Raw genomic sequence first — 21,229 nt, forward strand, 5'->3', positions numbered from 1 at the left:
AACCCTCGTATATTGCAGGAATATCGAGCAGATCTGGACAAGTTTTTCATCTTCTCCAAATTTATTAATCTGCTGGCTCTAAGTATAGCAAAGAGGTGCTGTGTAAAGTTGTGTAGTTCAGTCTTTTACCGAAGGATTTCTGAGTAAAACCTGAAATTACTCTCGTATAAACTCGACAAGTACACGCAAAATGTTTTGTCAAAAAGATGGTGAAAATTAATACACGTTGCTCAGTCAGAACATTATGACTACCTACCTAATAGCCGGTACGTGACACTCCTTGGCCGTCGTGGTGCCTTGCACGAGCTCCACTGGACTCATGGACGCCCACGTGAATGTTCCCCAGAGCATAATGGAGCAGCAGCCAGCTTGTCTCCGTCCCGTAGTACAGATACCAAGGAGGTGTTCTCCTAATTCGCGCCCTCTCTTCACTATAATAATGTCCATTTCAGCCGTAGTTGCCGATGTCGTGATATTAACATTGGCACATGCATGGGTCGTTAGCTGCGAACGCCCATGCTGCACTGTGTGATCACACTTGTACTCTGCCCAACATTAAAGTTTGATGTTACTTACGCCACAGTTCGCCACCTGTGCTGTTTTACGAAAGTTCCCAGCTTACGACGTCCGACATCTGTAATGAGGGATGCCTGCTCAGCCCCATGACATTTGGACGTGATTTCACGTTTGTTTGGCCACTTCTTGAACACACTCACCACAGCACTCCCCGAACACCTGAAAAGTCGTGCAATTTCCGAAATGCTCGTTCCGAGACACTGGACCATCACACTCTGCCCTCCGTCAAACCCTGCCCTCGCGTGCCTTTCCCACTCAACAGAGGGACAGGAACGCTCTGTGATACTACATGCGCCGTGTCTGACTAGCAGTCATTCCCTGCCAGGCGACGCTTCTATCACCTGGACATATTTATATCGATATAGGTCGGTGGTCATAATGTTGTGGCTGATCAGTGTATTTCCATTGCACTGTATATACGTTGAACTACTTTTCTATATATATTTAGCATTTTTCATGGATATTTTAAACATTTTGAGGCTGTGCGCTCAGAAACTGTGTGTACAATTATATAAAATGTTACTGTCAGCCAACCGGTTGCACACATCTTAAAAACAAAACAAAAAAACATATTAAGCTGGCTTCGACAGCTCTAAGGCTAAGTTCATCAGAATGCTAAAAGTTACATGAACTCTCATGACAACTTTTAAATTTTCAGCAACAGTGCCATCGTCAAATAACATGTTTTTGTACCATGAGTTTACATTCTTGACTCGTGGTACAAAAACGTCATTTGACGATAGCACTGTTGCCGAAAATTTAAAAGTTGTCATGTGAGTTCATGTAACTTTTAGCATTCTGATGATGATAGTCTTAGAGCTATCGAAACCTGGTTAACGTGTTTTTTATAAAAGTTGTCTGCAACCGGTTGGCTAACTGTTCCATTTTATATAATTTTTCATGGACTTACTAATGAAGAACCTTGCCACCGTTGACGAGAACCTTCACTGCTCCTTTGACACTATCCTCCTTTTTGAAATAATGGAGGAACTATTTCTAGTGAAGAAACACATGAAGTAATGCGTTAATGAATGAGCTTTTTGGTCTCACCACCTGTTCCAAGACACGCACTATCGAAACTTTCTTTCAAACGAGTTTTCAGTTTCGATTACCGAGATAAGGGATAATCGTTGAACTTCACTCAAGCCTTGCAACAGCGGGTACGAAGACGTCCATATATCCATCTGAGATCTGTAAATTTGTTATAAACTACAACATTCATTTTGGACACATAATAAAGACACTCCTAAAACGAAACGAAGTGCTTTGCAGATGGTCATATTTTATCATGCTCTCCCTTAACTACTGTAAGCAATGATGCGAACAATATCCAAGGTAGGATATGGTTATTGATACACCAGAGTGTAAAACTTTTATTGAAATGGATATTGAATATTTGTAACATGGAGAAATTTGTCAAAACACCTATAGTCCGGGCAAAAGAACACTTGAAGCTTCCAAAATGGCGTTTTTCTGACGTGGCACGGTGTCACCCTCCTGGGAAAAACGTCCTGTCTTGCTACCGGGTAAGCAGGGCTCCAATACTTATGGTAGCAAAATATTTCTTTTACTGTGGTCAGGTAAAACGCTCGAGCCAGAAGCAGTTCCCTCGTGTCGTCAGGAACTCTGCTTTCTCTGTTGGCAGCGTCAGTCTGGTAGTGGAAGCCACAGTGGACGGTTGTATCGGTGGTGTAAAATAGTATCAATTGTTTAGTGAAGAGGATGTCGGGATGACACACAAAGTAAATGGTTGCGGTGGTGATGGCAACAGCTAGTTATATGTAGAATATCACGTGTCGTAATCGGACGCGAATGTGACGACCAAAGCAGCCCCTGCGTAGAGTAAGTTTTGACTTAATTATAACCAAGGCCAATCTGAAAGTGTGGTGCAGCATTATTGGATTAGTGTACTAGCAAGTTGAACTCGTGACTGAAATGAAGAGTACACATATAATTTTAACTTTTCATAACTGGGATTCACAGTCATGTGAAATTTCGTGAAAGACATCATGTTTACGCCAGTGACTGTTAAACTTTTTTTTTGACAATTGAAATTTCAGTCTTAGGCCATTATCAAGTGCAGATGTTTTGGCTTTAAGCCACGTCTCCTTTATACAAGCTGACACATGTCGTTGTAATTTACTGTTATATACATTCGTAACGCTGCTAAGTAGTGCGAGCACACATGCCCATATATCGTAAAACAGCACTGTCTGTTCATACATGTGTTCGTTCCACCATCACTAGTGTAAAAGTTACTAGTGATGGGGGAACGAACATATTTATATACAGACAGTGCTGTTTAACAATGTATGGACATGTGTGCTCGCACTACTTAGCAGCGTTACGAATGTATATAACAGCAAACGACAACGACACATATACGTGTTAACTTGTATAAAGTAGACATGGCTTAAAGCCGAAACATCTGCACTTGATAATGGCCGCAGGCCGAAATTACAACAGTGGAATACAAAGTTTAACAGTCACTGGCGTAAACATGATGTCTTTCAAGAGATATAATTTTGTTTAAACACGGGGTGGGTCAAGACTTACAGGCCATAGTAAAACATGGCATCCCTTAAAACACATGATGTTCTCTTGGCTGCAGATCAGTTTCTCACTTTCCTACATTTTTAATTTAATTATGCTACATCTCAACGAGGTCAAGATCTGATGTTATCATCTTCTGCGAGAGGAACGCCTTTAGAAGGTATCAGGTAGGAGTCCTCTGGAAAACGTTTGCGAGATGTGACGGATTTACACTTCTCCAACCACAACTCTCTCGCGTACGGTTTGTTTGTTGCAGCAAGACACCGGGCCACATACGTTCTAACACAAAGGGAGTACACTCCTGGAAATTGAAATAAGAACACCGTGAATTCATTGTCCCAGGAAGGGGAAACTTTATTGACACATTCCTGGGGTCAGATACATCACATGATCACACTGACAGAACCACAGGCACATAGACACAGGCAACAGAGCATGCACAATGTCGGCACTAGTACAGTGTATATCCACCTTTCGCAGCAATGCGGGCTGCTATTCTCCCATGGAGACGATCGTAGAGATGCTGGATGTAGTCCTGTGGAACGGCTTGCCATGCCATTTCCACCTGGCGCCTCAGTTGGACCAGCGTTCGTGCTGGACGTGCAGACCGCGTGAGACGACGCTTCATCCAGTCCCAAACATGCTCAATGGGGGACAGATCCGGAGATCTTGCTGGCCAGGGTAGTTGACTTACACCTTCTAGAGCACGTTGGGTGGCACGGGATACATGCGGACGTGCATTGTCCTGTTGGAACAGCAAGTTCCCTTGCCGGTCTAGGAATGGTAGAACGATGGGTTCGATGACGGTTTGGATGTACCGTGCACTATTCAGTGTCCCCTCGACGATCACCAGTGGTGTACGGCCAGTGTAGGAGATCGCTCCCCACACCATGATGCCGGGTGTTGGCCCTGTGTGCCTCGGTCGTATGCAGTCCTGATTGTGGCGCTCACCTGCACGGCGCCAAACACGCATACGACCATCATTGGCACCAAGGCAGAAGCGACTCTCATCGCTGAAGACGACACGTCTCCATTCGTCCCTCCATTCACGCCTGTCGCGACACCACTGGAGGCGGGCTGCACGATGTTGGGGCGTGAGCGGAAGACGGCCTAACGGTGTGCGGGACCGTAGCCCAGCTTCATGGAGACGGTTGCGAATGGTCCTCGCCGATACCCCAGGAGCAACAGTGTCCCTAATTTGCTGGGAAGTGGCGGTGCGGTCCCCTACGGCACTGCGTAGGATCCTACGGTCTTGGCATGCATCCGTGCGTCGCTGCGGTCCGGTCCCAGGTCGACGGGCACGTGCACCTTCCGCCGACCACTGGCGACAACATCGATGAACTGTGGAGACCTCACGCCCCACGTGTTGAGCAATTCGGCGGTACGTCCACCCGCCCTCCCGCATGCCCACTATACGCCCTCGCTCAAAGCCCGTCAACTGCACATACGGTTCACGTCCACGCTGTCGCGGCATGCTACCAGTGTTAAAGACTGCGATGGAGCTCCGTATGCCACGGCAAACTGGCTGACACTGACGGCGGCGGTGCACAAATGCTGCGCAGCTAGCGCCATTCGACGGCCAACACCGCGGTTCCTGGTGTGTCCGCTGTGCCGTGCGTGTGATCATTGCTTGTACAGCCCTCTCGCAGTGTCCGGAGCAAGTATGGTGGGTCTGACACACCGGTGTCAATGTGTTCTTTTTTCCATTTCCAGGAGTGTATTTTAAGAAGAGCAGTCAATGAAAATTATTTTCAGTCTTCATAAGCAGTGAGTGAAACAAGTCACGCAACATATACACAATATTTACGAATTACTTCAAGATGAAATGGCTACTCTGACAAAGAGATAAATAGATCACTACATGCTACAGGCTGTGGAGCTTCTAATGGAAAAGAACCGGCTAAAGGGGGAGTTTTCTTTCTCATTCGTAGAAACACAGATCGCATAAACAAGGTGATAACGGTATAACAAAAATCCCATGTACGTGCTGTCAAGTGTTCCTAGAAACTACTCAAGAAAGTATTAACATTGGCTTATCGAAAATGAGAGCAATGATCGTCTAGGCAACAAGGATTCGTCGTCAGTAGCATATCGTGCACTGGCACCAAGGAATCACCGGATTCGTTTCTCCGATATTATTGTTTCATCAAAGTTCAGTCACTGTTACGTACAGAGATGCTGTAGAAATCCAAAAGCAATAAGACACCTTTAACGGAAATTTAAGGCTGGTATTTGACAAGTTGTGAGCCTTAGTGCTAAATGAGCAAAGAGTGTCAAATCTTGCGCACTATAGGTTTCAAAATTAAACTCCGCGTGACTGCACGATTCTACGAACCGCTCTGATGACGTAACGACCTGACAGCTACGTGGTCACATGTAAAAGGTTCGATTTCTTTTTAGTTTGTTTTTAAAACACTGTCTGAGTATCTATAGCCATTGATGATATCTGTTTCAGAGATCGAACCGTTAGCCACAGACACCTGCCTTAGACCACGGCCTAATGCCAGCAAGGAAGCAACTACCTGCCGTGAAAGTCTGCATCGAGTGGAGACTGCTGTGAATTCTCTGGTGTTGACACTGTCCTCCCAGTTGACTCCACAAAAGCAGCGCATCGTTCTCTTCCCAGTATCTACGAACTTTAACTTGTAGGCAGCCGAGGACACCTGGTGTTATTGAGCATCGGTGACCACTACCACAGAGATCTTCATTGTTTCGAGTATCAAGATAGTAGTTGAATGTACAGTGACTGTTCTGTGGTGTACGTCAATTCGACGGACAGCTTTCCGTGCGACAGTTCGTCTTGCTATAACGACGAGACATGTCACATGGACTGAGCCCTTCATGGTCTGCTGCTAGGCTGAACAGAGTACACAAACTGCTTGGTCCCTTTGAAGACTGGGGACACAAAGGTCTGAGACTGTACGCTTTTTTTTTTTTTTTTAAAAACGAACTACGCAAGATACGATGGTATTATATATATTATTTTTGAATTTTTTACTGATGAACCAAACACTGTAGTTGTTAAACTACATTGCCTGGCCAAAACAAGAAGTGAGTCACCAAAAAGGAAAGGGGGAAACGAAATAAAAATTCAAAGGCTGAGAGGGAATGTGATGTTATTTCAGTGACTGCAAACTCAAGAGACATTTACAAAGATCGTCCAAATGGCTCTAAGCACCATGGGACTTAACATCTGAGGTCATCAGTCCCCTAGACTTAGAACTATTTAAACCTAACTAACCTAAAGACATCACACACATCCACGCCCGAGACAGGATTCGAACCTGCGACCGTAGCAGCATCGTGGTTCCGCACTGAAGCGCCTAGAACCGCTCGGCCACAGCGGCCGGCCATTTACTAAAAACTTGGCACTCACTAAGACCCCACTTATCAGTATGACGTTGCACCGTCTCTGACCTGGATATATGCATTAATTTGGTTGGGAGAGCTGTCAAAAAGCCGTTGCATCCTATCCTGAGGCACGCTGGTCCACAACTGGTTCTTAACATCCTCGATGCCGGGAACATACCTGTAAATCCTGCTCATCACAGTAGTATCTACCCCTCATGCAGACCGATCGCACTTCACTGTTGAAAAATAGCATCATGTTGCTGTCGCGTAAGAAGTAACACATAAGGACACAGGATGTCCTTGGCATACCGTTGAGCCATCAGTGTTCCCACAATCATTACCAGCCATGACCTCAAGTCATATCCTATGACGCCAGGAGTAACACCACAGCGCCTCTCCAAAACATTGGATGAACGGGATCCCCTTCCAGGGCGCTACCACACTCAACCGACGATGCTCATCAGTGGTAGTGTGCAGTTGCGATTCATCACTGAACATAATGTGTCGTCATTCATGGGCAGTGTATGCTTCTCAGTCAAAAAGTGGTGTTAATGGTAGGCTGTCCTAGTTCTCCCACTTATAGTCACCACACAAAGGTGCGGGAAGACTCAGAGTCCTGCAAGGAGTTATCACTTGGTCTTAGGTGGCAGACGAGATGTTCCAATGTGTTTGGTGCACGTTATATCGATCTTACCTTGTGGTGGTCACACGTGGTCGACCGGAATCTTGATGACGAGTATGCATGCCCTCAAATTCTGCTGTATAACGTTCAGAGATAAAGTCAGCCACCATACCGCAGATAGGGTCGTGGCTGTTCCTGTAATTGGGGCTTCTTATTTTGGAGGCTGGTTTCAGACTGGCAACTATCTTCTGTTGCTGCTAGCGCAACCTGTGAACTGCGTAGCTGATGCTTTCTGGCTGAGAACTGCTGGGACAATTCCTGGATGCTGGTAACGAAGTGCTGGTTGCTGAAGAAATCTGAACTTTTGACTCCACTAATGATGAAATCCACTGATTAACAGCCAACGAAACGTATTTGACTCGTTGAGCCACGAGTTATAAAGCGTCGCAGATTACCCGAATCCTCGCTGTTTCCTGATACTGTTCCCATCCGGCAAATTTCTCACCACTCTTGGCACCGCCTACATATAGGCACGCTGGCACCACTACGTCAGAAGGGTGGACTACCCGGCAGGGGCAGAGACATTGGATGCAACAAGTTGCCGTGCAGTCCCGCAGTGGGTCACTTTCAGATCCGATGTCCCGCAAGTCTGGATATTGCACGGTTTGACCGGTCGGAAACACAGAGATCCACAATGAGGCCCGTTTCAAATTCTAGGAAGGGGCTGATATCGCTGTCTCATGTGAGTACACGCCATCTCCATGTCCATCACAGTGGTCACTCAACATCCGACGCTGCTCACACCTACCAGTCCTGATAACAATACCAAATACGAATGCTCTCTGGTGGCCATTATACCTTTCACAGAGAATTGAAAACCCAGTCATTTACGTATCCGCAAATGGTGTGTACATGTACAAAGTTAAATTGACATATGCCCATGTGTTCCGGATGCTTTTCCTGTCAGACAGTGTATATTACACACTGATATCTTCTCACAAAAATATAGGTGCTATTGTTTTTGGCCTGCAAATAACTCGTACTAAAGAGACACACATGCAGCTGTAAGGTAGGATCGTGGTGATTGTATTGCATCTTGGCATCCACGACAAATTCATTCAGATAATGTACATCTTAGTCAGCTTAAACGCACAAACAGCACTGTATTTAGATGCAGTGTAAAATCAAAAAATGAACCACAGCGAAATACGGTGAAGGTGTGTGTGTGTGTTTGTGTGTGTGTGTGTATGTGTGTGTGTGTGTGTGTGTGTGTGTGTGTGTGTGTGTGTGTGTTTGCGTGTTTGTGTTGACTAAAATGTACATTATCGGAATGAATTTATCAGGGATACAAAGATAAGATGCAATCACAACGACCCTAACGTCTAGTTGCATATGGTTCAGAATTTATTATTCTCGTAACTTCTCCATCTGATGATGAACCTGCAGTAGCTCGAAAACCAGTTACTGGTTCAATACAGCGCATCAAATTCAAAGATCATCTGGTTGTATATTCCTATACAAACCGCCAATCTCTAATCTATTCTAAACGGGCAGATAATGATACATTCCTTCTCCTGGGCCTGAAACAATTCTAGGAGAACCGCACCAATTCAGAGATCATAAAGCGAGAATACCTTTTCATACCAGAAATAGTGGACCCTAATAGTTAAAAATTAAAATTTAAGTTGGCCAAAGGGCACAAAGGCAGTTTGACAAAAGGTTAGTTTCACTCGTGCTGAAGTACTTGCTTTGGACGAGAGAATTAATCCTTCCGGAATATGAAAGTTTCTATTGCCTTTCCCTTTTTTATACGGCTTCACTCGCTCTCTCTCTCTCTCTCTCTCGCTCGCTCTTCATTTTCGGTCCGCACAGTTGTGGAGATTGTTAGGATATCCTGACAACGCCAGCCAGGCGCCGCTGCAGATCCATTGTTCCATCAGAGTACGTTACGTTGTACAGAGTTTGCTCTTATCGTGCATGCTATGAATCATGCAACGAGCACTCCGTAGAACGGGCCATGATCTTCGACCATATGCAAAATAGTTCAGACGCAGCAACGACACCCATAGTACAGTAGAGAACTGCACGCCCTAACACGAGTTTATTTTTCCTTAACTACTCCATGCGAGGCACTTGTGTAAATGTCATCACAACAGAAACAACGTGGGAAAATCCGCCACGAATACCAGTACTGCATGTTGGTGATCGACGCTACGAACACCATGGCGCAATATTAGTTGTGGAAGACAGTCGAAAACGTCGATAACCAAGAGAGGATGCCGGATCGCTGTAGAACTCAGCCAAATCACACTGGTATTCTCACTGCCACTTTGCAATAAATTTTGGGGCTTTATAAAAAAGACTCTGGGGTGTCGGGGTTTCAGCGACCTGAGTAAGTATTTATGATACTCATGCTTATGATGAACAGCTTACGTAAATACCTTAGAATGTTGAAGATCCAGACGCGAACACACTTTACGTCAACTATTTCATTTTACCATTCAGTTCACTCGGGAGTACTCTGAATTGTAAAGAAGCCAACGGGCACTTAGTTCGTCACACGCAACTGAAGTCTTTCAGCACCATATAGCCCACTTAGATGTTTTTACAAACATGTCAATTACCATTCAGTCTACAGCGCACAGCATGTTCCGCGCAGCCGTGAATGGCAGCTCTGTATCATGGAGGCCACGCCAGTTCATGTTATCATGTGAACTGATGTCTCAAATCTCCCATGAGCCACTTGTTCATAATGGACCCCGAAACTATGATTTAGACTAGCGCACAAGTACTAGTAAAAAAAAAAAAATCACGTAAAAACGAAACTCGACCAGTCCTTTCCGACGAACACGTAAATGCTAGTCACACCCAAAACAGCTTGAAACAGTACAAATACTTTATACACTATCACTGGAACGGTTCTCAACCAGGCTTTAGCAAATTCTCACTCATAATAATGCACCGAATTTCTACTCAAGTCAAAATGATCACTAGTTGTTACCTATTGATAATAAACACGAAGTTTCATTTTCTTTTCCTTACAGTCACTTTTTCTCTTCTTCTTGCCGAAATTCGAGTGAAATCTTGTTCCTGTTGTTCTTACACTGGTTTTCTATCTACTGTTCCACCTGGATTTCTTCTCCAAACTATTGTGAAGTTCCAGACACGATTATTTAACAAGTTTTTAATTGGGAATGTTGTTTCGAACTCTGGAAATGTCGTAAACTTTGCCATTCAGTACTTTCTCTATATGTAGTCACGAACATAGAAGCGTTATGCACAAATCTCTATATTATCTACCTCATGCTAAATCCGTGAAAATGAAACTTTTAATTGTCCATTGATAGTAAAATTATCGATCAAGTTACCATTGTAGCTTGCCCGCCTTAACAAATCAATAATGTTTGATCTTGAGAAACTGATCCAGTTTATTAACTTTTATTTAACATCATAAGTTTGTCGTGTACATCAGAAATCAGCTTGACGTCTAAATAGCTTTCATCATGTGACTTTCTCATCATGAATTATTGTACTCGGTTCAGCAACGTGATGAATAATTCGTAACATGTCAAATGTAAGGCAGGATCTGAAAACGCGACGCGAATAACTAGACAGAATACATTGTCCGGTAACGTCCTAACACACACGTCCCACACGTATGCATTTCGAGAACGCGGCCGACCAATTCAAACTCGTGATTCCGACGTCCACCTGACTTGGCACGCCTAGTGCGTACGCGAAACACGACAATCAAAATTCAAGAGGCACTGTCAGTGAACGAAGACATTTTTAAATGCTGGAGACAGGTAAACCAGTTGCAGCTGCATTAATATAACACTCCATCTGCGGGAACGCTATGCTGTAGATTTACAGAAAATGTTAGCAAGATGCTTGTGGACTGCCGCAAGATACGGAACCGGAAGGATACCGGGCATGCCTGAAAGTGCTGGGCTCCAATTAGATCATCCATTTCTTCAACAACAATAATTGCATTTATTATCAATTACTAGAATCGTAACAACCTGTACAACAGCTTACTCACACATATCTGCAAGCTTGGTTTAAAGTAAACAAGCAACCTTTAAGCAATCAGTAAACACCATGTATAAAACTTGTTACAGGGCTGTATAGTTACACATGCAGAACATCCAGAACAACAGGAGGATGGGATTAGCAAGTATATTTAAGAAAAGTCCTAGTTTAAATGTAGTTAAGGTGGTCAATGGTTGTACCAAGTGACGAGTAAAATGACCTTAAAATTAACCGTTAATAATAAATTGATAATTCCCCAGAACAGATACAGAATAATTATTTAAACCCAATTTGTTTAAAGTCAAAAGAGCAATTATTGACAATTACAAGAACTCTAGCGAATAATTCCTTTTATCCTCAGAATGAAACAATTGACAAGAAAGCAGAATCAATTACAGTAAGTTCCCAGGTTAACTTGGGTGAAAATAGAAAAACAGTTGCAATGTAACTAAAATAAGCACGTTTTAAAATCATAAGCATAAAACATTCTCCCTTAAAACCCAAGATTGTTCCGATGGTAGTTACAGAATTGCTCAGAGAAGAATAGGCATTCCCCACCCCCAAATTAACTGAAATAAGTGCCGCACCCCATAATAATTTAACGATCATCAGTTTAGGGCTGGAATGAGTCAAGAAACTCAGACTAGATATCTCGGCGGAGAACTGGCCAAGACACAGGGAAGTGAGCCTGGAATCAGACCGCCACATTGGCGACTATAAAACGCGCCATAGCCATGCCGCGGCGGGTCAACACAAGCTCCACGTAACTACCGCTCGCTCCCGGCGCTCGCCTGGCACAAATACACAACGGCTAGTACCGCCACAAGAGACAGAAAGCCACAATGAGTTCCGTTTGAAGAATAAATGTAAATGTCAAAGGTACGTAAATGAAATCACTTGACCCAAAAAGATCGACAAGAGGATGCGACCCAAATAACCCAATGAATGGTCCATGATTATTTCTCTCCAATCCCTAGTAGCGTGAAATTACCAGAACTTCTGTAGGGAAATAAACAACACAAAAAGCCAATATAACCTTATCAAATTTATGTAAAGCTGTGCCTGAAAGTACTGAACTCTAATACGAAAACTTAAACAGAAAACTGGGACAGCGGCGTGGGCAGAAAGTCTACACCGTCGAGTTTATCTTAAATAATACACGTAGGGTAACCTTACTGACACGTGAACAAACGTGCATAGCTGGTGCGCACCAAGACATCTGAAACATAGTTCAATAATATACTTGGTTAAAAACAGGTGATGATCATAATAAATACAAAATTTAAGAAACGTAGTCTTTTAAACGTATCTAGTAGAACAATTTAATTAAAAATGCATTTAAACCAATGCGTAAGTGGGAAAGCTCTTCCACAACACACCTTGAAAGGTAGGCTGCGCTTAAACACCTTTTACAGGTATCAAGTACACATTAATGGAACACCAGAAAAATTACTCAGTAAGTCGCTAAACAATGCAGTAAATCATCCCAGAATGATGAAGGTCGGAGTAACACTATTACGTAGCGGCAGACTGGCCCGCAGACTCAACAGCCACAAGGTTTACCCACAAAAGTCATGTATCAGCGATACAAGCAAACCAGCAAGAACAGGTCACATACTCAACGCGCCGCTACGACTGGCTGCTCACCAAGAGCCGAAGCGCCACCTCGAGGAACGCAAGGGTGGAAGGCCGCGCCAGCAGGTCGAGAGGAACCGAGGCGAGCCAGCACGACTCAGCTTGCAAGTATTCCGACAAATGAGGATGGAGGTGATATCTCTCTCTCTCTTTCTCTCTCTCTCTCCTCCTCCTCCTCCCTCTCGCCCCCTCATACACACACACACACACACACACACACACTCACTCACTCACTTCCACTCTCTCCCGGATACACTGTACGAATCCTGTGAACATTGTCTCTAGAGGAAGACTATGTCATTATACAGCTGTTTAAAGCCGACTATAGACTTCAGTCGTTTCCAAAGTATTGTTATTTAAATCTTACATCGGAAATAATGAAATGACAATCATTTGTTAATAATTGATCATACCCAACACCAAGAAATCAGTTAGGTAGAATCACTATGTTCTTGTTCTTTGCAGTATGAGTTGTTACCGAGCTGCGTGAAATCCAGAATGATACTGTAGTGTCAGAACGCCGTCGTCCGCTACGTCTGTTATATGTTGTCGTCGCAGCTGTCAGATTTAATTACGCGCCAGTCAGGGGCGCTCTATGAAGCAGCAGCAGCGGCGGTGAAAATTTATTCTTTGCGTTTTTGCGTTACGTACTTACAGCACTGTGATGTCTACTACCACCTGCACAATGGTGACCCCGACGTGATTTTAAGCTGATGAGAAATAATCCGAAATCAAAATACGGAGAAAATGTCACAACAAGCAAGACGAACCAGCTGTAACAAGATTAGCCACGCACTTACCTCCATTCTGGCCGCATAACCCTGTACTCTGGTTCGCAAAAGTTTAAGCGAGTTTTTACTATGGCGGCATCACAGCTGATTCAAAGAAGTTTTCCCTAGTAGTGAGTCAGCTAGACCATAGCTCCGTCAAACAAATATAGGACAACTTCGCCATCGGCGGTAAATTTTCACGACAAGCTAGGGACAGAATTAATACGAACAGTTGCAACGTTGCAGGACGACAGAATTCGTCAAATGCTGCCACTGGAGGATATTGGAGATCGCAACCCGTAACCTTCGGTACTTAAGGAGCAAGGTGCATACCAGTACTGTTCCAGATAATTTGATAGGAACCATTTGGAACAACCGTCCCGAACACAGATGCAATTACACGCCACTGCAGAGCATGCAGACACAATTCAAGAATCCATCACTCCTTCTCAGGTTAGCGCCGTAACAGACCCGAGCAGCAGTTGATCGTGCCAATTACAGCTCTCTAACGGCTTGGTTGATTTATTGTGTACACAGATCAGCAAGCTGTTGTCTCAAAGCAGTGAGAGCAATGGCAGAGGGCGATACCGTAAAACATCAAGGAGTGCCCTACTGCCCCGTTTTCTTTCTCAAATGCCAGCGTCAGTCGGTCATATCCGCATAGCCTATAGGCTAGGCGCAAATTGAGACGCGTATAGCGCGTGTGGCGCGACGCAGCGCAGCGCGTTTTTGTAACATCACAGGTTCAAATGGGACCGCGCAAATTGCGACGCGACGCGACTGGGACGCGACACGCTCCTGCGCCAGGTCGCGCGGTGTTGTGGTTGAAGCACAGTTTCTCGCGCCGCGCTTCGCGCTTGCCTCGCTAGCATCGTGGGAAATTTGAGGAGGGGAGCGGAAAAGTAGCGCAGCCATATGCTCACATCGGAACGGCGCATATCAGCAGTGGTAGTATTGCCAATACGATAAATTTTGCCTTACTGTGTACTGAATTTTATTGCCTTTGGGTAGTATTTCGTTTTTCGCCATTTAAACGCTCCAGCTTTCTTCGTTAGCACGTTATACTTTTCTGTTATTGATATCTGCATAGTTTTGTTTTGTTTTTCTTCTGTCAAGAAAAATGTATACTTCAGTAACTGATGAGCTATTGGCCGCTGGAATTTGCACCATATGCCTCCGTGATGTTTTCAGATCGCAAGAAGGGACAGAGGGTAGTGAATAAGGAAGCAAGGAATATTATACACTCCTGGAAATGGAAAAAAGAACACATTGACACCGGTGTGTCAGACCCACCATACTTGCTCCGGACACTGCGAGAGGGCTGTACAAGCAATGATCACACGCACGGCACAGCGGACACACCAGGAACCGCGGTGTTGGCCGTCGAATGGCGCTAGCTGCGCAGCATTTGTGCACCGCCGCCGTCAGTGTCAGCCAGTTTGCCGTGGCATACGGAGCTCCATCGCAGTCTTTAACACTGGTAGCATGCCGCGACAGCGTGGACGTGAACCGTATGTGCAGTTGACGGACTTTGAGCGAGGGCGTATAGTGGGCATGCGGGAGGCCGGGTGGACGTACCGCCGAATTGCTCAACACGTGAGGCGTGAGGTCTCCACAGTACATCGATGTTGTCGCCAGTGGTCGGCGCAAGGTGCACGTGCCCGTCGACCTGGGACCGGACCGCAGCGACGCACGGATGCACGCCAAGACCGTAGGATCCTACGCAGTGCCGTAGGGGACCGCACCGCCACTTCCCAGCAAATTAGGGACACTGTTGCTCCTGGGGTATCGGCGAGGACCATTCGCAACCGTCTCCATGAAGCTGGGCTACGGTCCCGCACACCGTTAGGCCGTCTTCCGCTCACGCCCCAACATCGTGCAGCCCGCCTCCAGTGGTGTCGCGACAGGCGTGAATGGAGGGACGAATGGAGACGTGTCGTCTTCAGCGATGAGAGTCGCTTCTGCCTTGGTGCCAATGATGGTCGTATGCGTGTTTGGCGCCGTGCAGGTGAGCGCCACAATCAGGACTGCATACGACCGAGGCACACAGGGCCAACACCCGGCATCATGGTGTGGGGAGCGATCTCCTACACTGGCCGTACACCACTGGTGATCGTCGAGGGGACACTGAATAGTGCACGGTACATCCAAACCGTCATCGAACCCATCGTTCTACCATTCCTAGACCGGCAAGGGAACTTGCTGTTCCAACAGGACAATGCACGTCCGCATGTATCCCGTGCCACCCAACGTGCTCTAGAAGGTGTAAGTCAACTACCCTGGCCAGCAAGATCTCCGGATCTGTCCCCCATTGAGCATTTTTGGGACTGGATGAAGCGTCGTCTCACGCGGTCTGCACGTCCAGCACGAACGCTGGTCCAACTGAGGCGCCAGGTGGAAATGGCATGGCAAGCCGTTCCACAGGACTACATCCAGCATCTCTACGATCGTCTCCATGGGAGAATAGCAGCGTGCATTGCTGCGAAAGGTGGATATACACTGTACTAGTGCCGACATTGTGCATGCTCTGTTGCCTGTGTCTATGTGCCTGTGGTTCTGTCAGTGTGATCATGTGATGTATCTGACCCCAGGAATGTGTCAATAAAGTTTCCCCTTCCTGGGACAATGAATTCACGGTGTTCTTATTTCAATTTCCAGGAGTGTAAAATCATGTGATTAAGAATCAAGGCAGGAAAGCAAGGTTATATTCTCGCTGCCTACTAAGCTAGCGTATTTGTACAATCTGCTACAAAAATTTAGAAAGGGATAATCTGCACAGGTGTGATCCCTTTGTTCTTGTGGTAAAAAGCGTCCAAGATCTAAAGTATAGAAGTTTCACTGTGATTACTCTGATATGTATGTAATAATGTAATACGACACACTGTACTACATGCATGTGAACAACATATTTCCACTGAAAGCTAGAAACAGTCGAAAAGCAGTCACAAATAGCAATGTTTTAATTGGTTCGCCGTGATGAGAAAAAGCATTTCAATTGTTGCATGGACATTATAAGCATTAATAAACTAATTATACAACAACAGGCTACACAAATGAAGAAAATGGCCGGTATTATTACGAAAGTAGCAATATGCTAAAAGAGTGTTATGATTATATATATTTAATTTGTTGAAATGTGCTGCTGATAAAGGCAGATCTACTTTCATGACAATGTTTTTCGAACTCCATCTCACAAGGCACCCATGGCTAACTTGTGCATTCCTGTCGCGCGCATTATCCTTCGCTGCTGACAATACACTGACCATTGTGTTGTGCGACAGATCAATTGTTTATTTTTCTCAATAAATTATTTTATTCGCGGTCACGCATTGCCAGTTTGGCAAGCCGTAGGTGAGTAAACAGTATCTGGCATGTGCCTAGCATTCCCCCTGAAGGAACGCTCGTCATTATTTTAATACTGTTCAGATCAAGAGAAGGAATAAAATCCTTTGGTAAGTCTTCATTCCCGTCGCTCAGTGTTAAAAATACGATGGGTTACGGGGATTCCACCAAAATTCCAACAGAATTGCCATTCTGTTTTTGTGTGAGTTGTTAACCTTTTCTCATTCGAAGAAGCATCACCATTTATGAGTACAGGCTACATTTCTCTTGGTGACTGGTTTAATTGTACTTCCTTTGTCACAATGTAATTTGGCAAACTCATCTCACAGCAGCTATTGAGACAGAATTCCGAAACGTAGGGCCTCATTAAACAAGTAATTGGCAATTACAGAGCTCAATAGCTTACGAAAAACCTCGTAGTATCGGTTTGCAGTAACATAAAAGAAGAAATTTCATGTTTATTTTCATACTAGGAAGCCCTTGTTTCGCTAGCTGTCGATAACTCTTAAAAAATTACAGTCACTGGAGTGAAATAAATAAAAAAAGAAGTATAAGTAGTGATATATCGCCATAGATAAGAAAGTTCCGTGTGTTTAATAATTGGCAAAACACCTCCTTGTGTGCTATCATTCGCCAAACTTTCGTTTCGATGTCTCGAGCGGTTTAGGAGATACGAGAGATGTTGCGAGTATTTTATTCTCGCGGGCGTGAGATCGGAAGTGAGCGCGCTACATGGGATCCATTTTCTCGAGATCGGAAGCAGATAGATAATGGTCATTAGCGAGGTGATGGGCACGAAGCTGACATATAACGCTACAAGTAGGCAAAAATCATATATTTTCAGAGAATAGTTTCTGTAAAATCGTTTGAGAAAGATATCAGGTTGCGCACGCTTCCGTTCTGTCAGCGCACAGCGTCGCCAGTCGGCGCGTGCGAAGTATGGTGTACGCGTCGCAATATGCGCTGGACCCGCGCGACCCGTGCGGCACGTGCGTGTCGCGCTGTAGTGTCGTGTCACGTCACACGTGCTATACGCTTCTCAATTTGCGCCTAGCCTACGGTGGAGCGTTGGTTGCTCGCGCTGGTGCTGGATGCCTATGTATGCTACGTGGATTCTCGTCGTTTGCTGCTACTAACGGTGGGCATCAGCTGTTTCTTTGAAGTTGTGTTTTGTGATCGATCTCATCGTAATTTGTGTTCACAGCCGGAAACAGCGATTTGTATGTGATTATCCCCGCCGTGGCGGGAATAATGAATTCGCTCTTGGTTCCGGTATATGTTGAGTAGTGTGTTAAGAGTGTAAAACACTGGTCAGTGACGGGAGTAGTAAGCGTGAGCAGTGTGAAGGCTGCATGAGTCATTCTAGGATAGTGCGCAGGTCATGTTTATCGTTAAGACAGTGTGCTTGTAACGTTACTTGATTTTTTCTGTGGTTTGAAAGGGGCCGTGACTTTTGTGTCTTGTATTATGGGCTTTTATGCTCTTGGTTCGGCAGGCCGTTAACTTCTCCAGGCGTTATGTTTGTTATTGGGGTCTGCCTGTAAGAGTAAAGAATTAAGAGCTGTAAGAAGTCAATAATTTTCCATTCTATTTGTTCTAGGTGTTCCACATGTTAAGGGTTGTAAGTAGTCTGTTTAGGTTTTTATGTTGGTAACGCCACGTAGCGTTCTGTATGAGAATCACTGACTGTGCTGTGTGCAGTATGTGCCTGGTTCGCATTGTTGGAATATTCTCTATTGTAGTGTTGGGCAGTCGGATATGAACAGCGCGTAGCGTTGCGCAGTTGAAGGTGAGCCGCCAGCAGTGGTGGATGTGGGGAGAGAGGTGGCAGTTTTGAGAGCGGACGATCTGGAAGTGTGTCGGTCAGAGAAAGGAAATTTGTAAGACTAGATGTCATATGACTTTTGAACACATTTTAGGTAAATACATTGTTTGTTCCCCATCAAAATCTTTCATTTGCTAACTATGCCTAGCAGTAGTTAGTGCCTTCAGTAGTTAGAATCTTTTACTTAGCTGGCAGTATTGGCGCTCGCTGTTTTGCAGTAGTTCGAGTAACGAAGATTTTTGTGAGGTAAGTGAATCATGAAAGGTGTAGGTCATTGTTAGTAAGGGCCATTCTAAGTAGGGATTATTGAAAGTCAGACTGCGTTGCGCTAAAAATATTGTGTGTCAGTTTAGTGTTGATAAGGAAAGAGAGAAATGTTTGAGTATGTTCAGTTTTGCTCAGCTGTTTGAAAATCAAATAACGTAGAGGTTTTCCAGCACTGTCATGTATAAATTTTTCTAAGGGGATGTTTCAGGGTATTAACTTTAAAGGGGGGGGGGGGGCATAACTCTGAAGTAAGAGGGTTTGTGTTGTGTCCTTTGGTTTGGTTGTCTGTCCTTTGTTTTTTTTTTTTTTTAATGTTAGAGTGTACTACGAGAGGCAGGCACAATCAGTCCCGGATTGACCAATACAGGGGGCGGGCGCCTTAACTGACATATGTTGGGACGCCGTTAGCTCGGACAGCTACGTTTTGGCGACAATCGGCGCTACTTGGCTGTATCCTGTCAGAGTCGCTGCTCGCCCCAGTAGTTAACAGAAGTTGGGCATTTTCCCTTGTAATTATTTAGAGTTACCTCTCGTTAATGTGTTCGGGCTGCGCCAAAGTGCGTCCCCTGTTCCTTGGTCGCTCTTGTGTTAGGGTGGGTCATTCGTTGGGATGTGCCCGCTGTTGCGTGGAACTTAAACTGGCCACTAACGTAACTGTCTTTTCTACCTAAATATTGCTGTTATACTTGAAAAGAATTTCAGGAGTGAATTCAGTGGAATAAGTCACTATGTAATTGGTGGAATTCCGTTGTTCTATAATCTGCTTATTGGTCTAGGTTTCCTGTTGGAGAATTTGCTTTTTTACTTAAAATTTTCTATTCAATTTTCTGTCTGTTGCTTGTTTTACCAATGGGGATTTAGTCCCGGTAAATTCCTGTTAAATTTTTGGCCAATTATGCTTGTCATTTATATTTTTCTGGGGCTATTTGTTGATGTGTCGGCAGCTGGGCCAACACCTTGTAGATATAGGTGGCTTAAAAGGCACGCTAGACTAACGCAGACGGGCGTGAAGTACTGGAACAGGATACGTAATTAATGCTATGAAGAAAAGTACGTAGCTGGTATAATACTTATCTTTAATCAATCATTGTGGTACATCGCACAAAGGAGACTTTAATTACAATCACTGTAAGGCTAATGACGCCTTGCTAGTTCGTAGCCATTAACTTAGCTGAAGGCTATTCTGTCTCTCGGCTAATGAGAGAGAAAGGCTTCGTACGTCTAGTCGCTAGCTCTGTCGTCCGTACAACTGGGCTGAGTTCGAGTCAGTCTCTCGAGACCTGCCTTGTGGTGGCGCTAGGTTTGCGATCACACAGTGGCGACACGCGGGTCCGACATGTACTACAGGACCGCGGCCGATTTAAGCTACCACCTAGCACGTGTGGTGTCTGGCTGTGACACCACATTTGTTATTTAGTTAAAAGGAAGGATCTTTCCTTAACTTGTTTCATTCCATATACACTTTTAAAGATTTTTGATTATATTGTTATTGGTGCCTAATGGAAGGCCGGTTTTGTAAAAGATTTTGTAAAACCGTTTTTGGGGATATATGTAATAAATCTTCTTGAAGTACAATCCTGTGTTTGCCTTTTTTGGTGATTGCCCTTTGTGACTTGTTTTCAGGCTTGTAAATTTCACGTCCCACTTATGACAGCACGCCCTATAGGAATAAAATGAGTCGCTAACAAACTACATGTCTCACTCACAGAACCAACTATATCACGGCGAAACTTCTCTAAAACCTACTATCGGCAAATAAGCGTCGACAAAGAAACGATGGAAGCCTAAACAATGACTGCAAGCTGCGTATTCACATCCAAAACCATAAAACCACAGCGCCCTATTATAGATCAAGTCGCTATCTACAAAACAGTCCCGCTGGACTAATGATAAGAGCACCCGCTGACAAAGACTATCATGTGAAGGACAAACTGGTCTGTAATTAAAAAGGACGTCATATGTTGACCAATCACTCTAGAATACAAAGCATTAACCAACTCGACCTCAAGTCAAGACTACTTCAACACAGGAAATCCAATATTTCTAACTGAACCCAAACGTATTGGTCCAATTATGCTATAAAGAAATACAAAAGCGCTTCACTATTACTGAAATCGAACTATGAAAATTATAATAATCAGACTACGGTAACACGTACTGTTGATACCGAAAAACGTGAAGGAAGATCAATAAGAACGTAATCGGCTTGAGACTCAATGCATGTTTGGACTGGCACTAAGACTTTCTCTCATTGCC

Source organism: Schistocerca nitens, chromosome 6 (genome assembly GCF_023898315.1).
Source record: "Schistocerca nitens isolate TAMUIC-IGC-003100 chromosome 6, iqSchNite1.1, whole genome shotgun sequence".
In the NCBI taxonomy this organism is placed as follows: domain Eukaryota; kingdom Metazoa; phylum Arthropoda; class Insecta; order Orthoptera; family Acrididae; genus Schistocerca; species Schistocerca nitens.